This window comes from Esox lucius, chromosome 23, assembly GCF_011004845.1.
Source record: "Esox lucius isolate fEsoLuc1 chromosome 23, fEsoLuc1.pri, whole genome shotgun sequence".
Lineage (NCBI taxonomy): Eukaryota > Metazoa > Chordata > Actinopteri > Esociformes > Esocidae > Esox > Esox lucius.
In genome coordinates, this window is record NC_047591.1 from 22,854,779 (window position 1) to 22,859,367 (window position 4,589).

The 4,589-nt window shown below is 41.9% G+C and overlaps 1 long non-coding RNA gene across 1 annotated transcript; it reads left to right on the forward strand.

The window, feature by feature from the left end:
- Window positions 1-241: 241 nt before the first annotated feature.
- LOC117593804 lies at window positions 242-1,478 on the forward strand. The gene is made up of 2 exons (XR_004575256.1): window positions 242-337; window positions 551-1,478. It is a non-coding gene; the product is annotated as an uncharacterized LOC117593804 (long non-coding RNA).
- The last annotated feature ends 3,111 nt before the right edge of the window (window positions 1,479-4,589 follow it).

Here is a 4,589-nt window from a genome sequence, read left to right on the forward strand (position 1 = left end):
ACTAAACAAAACCCAGAACACATACACACAACACACCCACACAAAGTGCTGTTTGTGCGTGCGTGTTTGTGTGTGTTTGTGTGTGTGTTTGTGCGTGTGTGTGTTTGTGCGTGTGTGTGTGTGTTTGTGCGTGTGTGTTTGTGTGTGTGTGTGTGTTTTTGTGTGTGTTTGTGTGTGTGTGTGTTTGTGCGTGTGTGTGTGTGTGTTTGTTTGTGTGTGTGTTTGTGCGTGTGTGTGCACATATGACTCTATCTCCCTCCAGCCGTATGGACAGACAAGGCAGGAGAGGGGCGTTTGGGGCCCAGCTGACATCACTTCGCCCTGGGGCAAGACACTGGTACGACCTGGACACCTGTAGCTCAGTGCCTCACAGTATCAGCAGACTTCACATGATGGATCTGAATTCAAACCAACTTCATTCATCTGGAGCTACAGGAAACTGATGTGTAGATTATAACTAATGGACTGTTTTTTTTAGGGTTTAATACATCTTCTGTAATATCAAAGTGAAAATAACCCCCCAAAACAAGCCTTTGGCCTCCTTGAACAGATCAGATCTCATATCCTGGGGCAGCGTGATCAGATTCAGATATGACGTCTGGGTCCATTGCAGACCAACACAGAGAAACAGAAGCATCTGTTATTGGACAAAGATAAGTGTTGCTTTAGTTATGTTTTAAATTATATGTACTGCTACAGTTTATACCCCCATTGTTAATTTTAAGTACCGCTATGGTTTTTACATTAGGAATTATAATTAGTACTATGTATTTGTCATTGCATTTCTACAGACTCACATTAACAATCTTTTTTCTTGGAGTCTAAATGTGAGTAATATACAGTTTCTGTGTCTGAAGCTGTTGAACGTATTTGTCTGTACGGTCAGGACAGAGAGGCACAGATGCCGCATTCTTATTTGAACAAAAAATGATCCTGGACCAACACACAATATAATTTCTTACGTGGATTATCATTAATGGACACTTTGTAGGGGTTGATGCATTTTTTTGTTCAGGAAATGTTTACTTTAGAAGCCTTTTTGAATCTACATTTTGTTTCTTGCTTCGCAGGGAACATTTCTGCCAACACCAAGATGATAAAACAAAGATCTCATGTCTGGAATAACATGGAGGCATCTGTTAATCACAGGCACTTCTACATGGTTGGTCTTCCTGGGAGACCAGGTCCCCATCATCGGTTATGTAGTCGTGCTAAATAGTTTCCTCATTATAAAGTAGTGATACTGTTTGCTCGTTATGAATCGCATTTTATTACATTTGTTGTTTGTTGGTAACATTTAAATTGGATACAAATTATACATTCCTAAACACCCCATTTTTCTTGGTCCCTGGAGTCTGTAGTTTCCTCATTATAGATGATAAGTAATGCTGTACTTTGCTCATTATATTGTACATTGCTGATTGTTTGTAACATTTAAATTGGATCGAAATTATTCATTCTTAAACACTCCAATCATATTTGTGTAATCTAAAGTGTTCTGTTGTTACGCACACTTAACTTTTTGTTAAGTATTTGTTGTGTGGGGGTGCTCGCGTGCGTGTGTGTGTGGGGGGGGGGCGGGCGACATAAAAAAAACGTTTGCGACAATCATCATTTTCTGCAACAAAACAATTAAGAGAAACTTGACAGGAAACTGTTGACGACCTGTCTCATCTATCAACACACATCACTCCGAGGCACCTGTTTCTGGAAGACGGATAGACAGTTTTGGCGTTGTGTTATTATGTGAACAGGTTGGTGTGAATGTGCGGCAGAAGTAGTGTGAACAACAGAGAGCGTCCAGTACAATCCCCAATTAATGTCACTTGAAAATGTCAGTCAAATACACACTCCACACCTGTTGATGTTTGTCATTGCCAACACCTTGTCTGGAGAACCGATAACAATTCAAAAGGAAAGAGCACGCACACACACTCACGCATTCGCCTATGGTTTGGCCGTCTATTTCCTGTCTTCCTGTTCCTGTGGTCACATGATTGGACCGCAGCGTCAGGGGGCTGTAACGGAGCACCCTGACACATCATCAGAGAGAGACTTATTATGTCCTGAAGGGGCGGACCTAGTCTCGGATTCTGCTCACCAGCCTCGGTGGTGGTTACAATTATACAGACACACACACAAAACACCCACACACACACACACACAAAACACCCACACACACACACACACACAGCCCTGTTAGTGGTTTGACTGGTTTAATATGGACATCAAATCCTTGCTTCTCACTCCTCCTCTTGCACTCCTCCTTCTGTAGCTCCTCCGCCAGGTTCAGCTGAGGGTCGCTGAGGTACGTCCTAAAGGGCACCCTTTCCCCTACAGAGCACGTTGGCCCAGTCGAATGGGTCTTACTACACAGGGAATTGGGTGTCATTTCAGGACACAGTCAGATGTCCTTCTTAACCTGCAGTAGTGAGTGTTTCCTGGCCTCTGTGCATAAACCCTCTTGTTGTTTGCTCCTTGGGATTTCAGGCTGGGGGGTTTGTAAAAGCACTTTGTGACAACCGCTGATGTAAAAAGGGCTTCATAAAATACATTTGATTGATTAATTGATAACAGGTCCTGGGCTCAGTCCTGGTGCATGCTGGCTCTTTGCGGTCGGGAGACAGTCAGGGATGACTCACTGAGTGATTCATTCACCTTCTGCAGTCAGAATGGAACAGCTCGATCTCCATCTGTAGCATTGTGTCATTAAGTTGAGCTAGAGTCCGGCAGAATTTGGGTCTGTGGTGCTCAATAGGTTCCCCTGGTAGACATATACTGCTGTGGCATGTGTTTGATTGCATCCCACTGATATTTCAGCCCACTCTGTTAATTAATGAAAGCACAAGATACCCAAACTTTTATCTTAGGGTTTGGGTTAAATGTAAATCGTTTTTTTTCTTGTTTTATTGATTTTAAACCTAAAAAAGTGGAGCAGAGTTGTTTCCATTGTAACTTTGCAGCTGTGGAATCTCATCTTTGCAGCAGTGGAAACTGCATATCGTAGAATAATCTGTTGTATGCATTTATATCGAATTAAATGTGTTTTTTCGGCTTAATACTGCTGCTACAATCCATAAACCTTCAGTTAAAATGTACACTAAGGAGATGGAGAAGTTAGCCTCCTCTTCACACCTTTCTCGAGCTCTGCCATGTTATGAACCACCAAGCCTTGCACTGTAACACCTCTACCTTACACCTGTTAAGTGGTTTTCATTGTGAACAAAGCCTAAAAATAGAGTAAAATAAGCTTGGATGTAGACTTTTTATCATGTCAAGGAGTTTGACAGACTTACTGTAGTTTGTTGATTTAAAATGTGTGATGGTAGTGACAGATATCTGTCTTCTTGTTTTTTCATGAATTAATTCCTTTCTATTCTGCTCCATCACCACCACCTTCTTTACTTCCACCGAGTCCCTGTCAGATTAACACCAGTAGAGTTCACCGTGTCCCTGTCAGATTAACACCAGTAGAGTTCACCGTGTCCCTGTCAGATTAACACCAGTAGAGTTCACCGTGTCCCTGTCAGATTAACACCAGTAGAGTTCACCGTGTCCCTGTCAGATTAACACCAGTAGAGTTCACCGTGTTCCTGTCAGATTATCACCAGTAGAGTTCACCGTGTCCCTGTCAGATTATCACCAGTAGAGTTCACCGTGTCCCTGTCAGATTATCACCAGTAGAGTTCACCGTGTCCCTGTCAGATTATCACCAGTAGAGTTCACCGTGTTCCTGTCAGATTATCACCAGTACAGTTCACCGTGTTCCTGTCAGATTATCACCAGTAGAGTTCACCGTGTTCCTGTCAGATTATCACCAGTAGAGTTCATCCCTGCTGTAAGCATTGCAAATCTCAGTTCTCTTGGTGTCAATGAGACCAAGATCCACACAATGAGCATGATCCTCAAAGACACTAATCTATACCACAGTAACATGTTATAGTTCTCTATAACACACTAATCTATACCACAGTAACATGTTATAGTTCTCTATAACACACTAATCTATACCACAGTAACATGTTATAATTCTTTATAACACACTAATCTATACCGCAGTAACATGTTATAGTTCTCTATAACACACTAATCTATACCACAGTAACATGTTATAGTTCTCTATAAGACACAAGCATAGATGCATACACATACACACACACAAAACACTGAAATGTCCATCCTTTTTCTATTCCTAAAACCTCCAAGTGTGCACCAGTAGTTCTTTGTAGTCCAGTCTGGTTGTTGACAATAAGACTAGATTCAATTTCAGGCTTCAAGCTAGCACATCCAATTCAACTAATTATCAACTTCTGAATGCGGGGAGCTAATTGAGGGCTACAGCAAACTGTCGAACCGTCTGGTGTACTTGAGGTCAGAGGACAGTTGCTCCACACACTCCTAGCTGGGTGATTCTGGCACCTGTGGAATTAGTCAACCTTCTCGGCAGGTTTCCAGAAATTAAAAAGCTATTTAATTGGACTTCCTGTAATCATTGTCTTGGAAACCTGTCCAATGTTCAAGCGTGCACAATCTCTAAATGTATCCCTAAATTATGCCAGGAGAGCTCTCTGTTTATACCTCCAGTATAA